The sequence below is a fragment of the Juglans regia genome, unplaced genomic scaffold (assembly GCF_001411555.2).
Source record: "Juglans regia cultivar Chandler unplaced genomic scaffold, Walnut 2.0 Scaffold_1203, whole genome shotgun sequence".
Classification (NCBI taxonomy): Eukaryota; Viridiplantae; Streptophyta; class Magnoliopsida; order Fagales; family Juglandaceae; genus Juglans; species Juglans regia.
The window spans coordinates 1-250 of record NW_023342431.1 but is presented as its reverse complement, the minus strand read 5'-3'; the positions used below and the strand labels follow the sequence as shown (position 1 = coordinate 250).

The 250-nt window shown below is 50.4% G+C and overlaps 1 non-coding gene across 1 annotated transcript; it reads right to left on the bottom strand.

The window, feature by feature from the left end:
- Positions 1-114: 114 nt before the first annotated feature.
- Positions 115-233, bottom strand: LOC118345025. The gene has a single exon (XR_004798716.1). It is a non-coding gene; the product is annotated as a 5S ribosomal RNA (ribosomal RNA).
- Between the last annotated feature and the right edge of the window lie 17 nt (positions 234-250).

Here is a 250-nt window from a genome sequence, read left to right as displayed (position 1 = left end):
GATCTGATCCAAACCCATAGCTACGCGATGGGCAGGGCGAGATTTTCTCAAAAATCCACCCCCGAGTGGTCCTTCTTGTCAATTTATCTCGCAAGGCGGAGAAAACAAATACGAGGGGTGCAACACGAGGACTTCCCAGGAGGTCACCCATCCTAGTACTACTCTCGCCCAAGCACGCTTAACTGCGGAGTTCTGATGGGATCCGGTGCATTAGTGCTGGTATGATCGCACCCATCAAACTAATTACTTA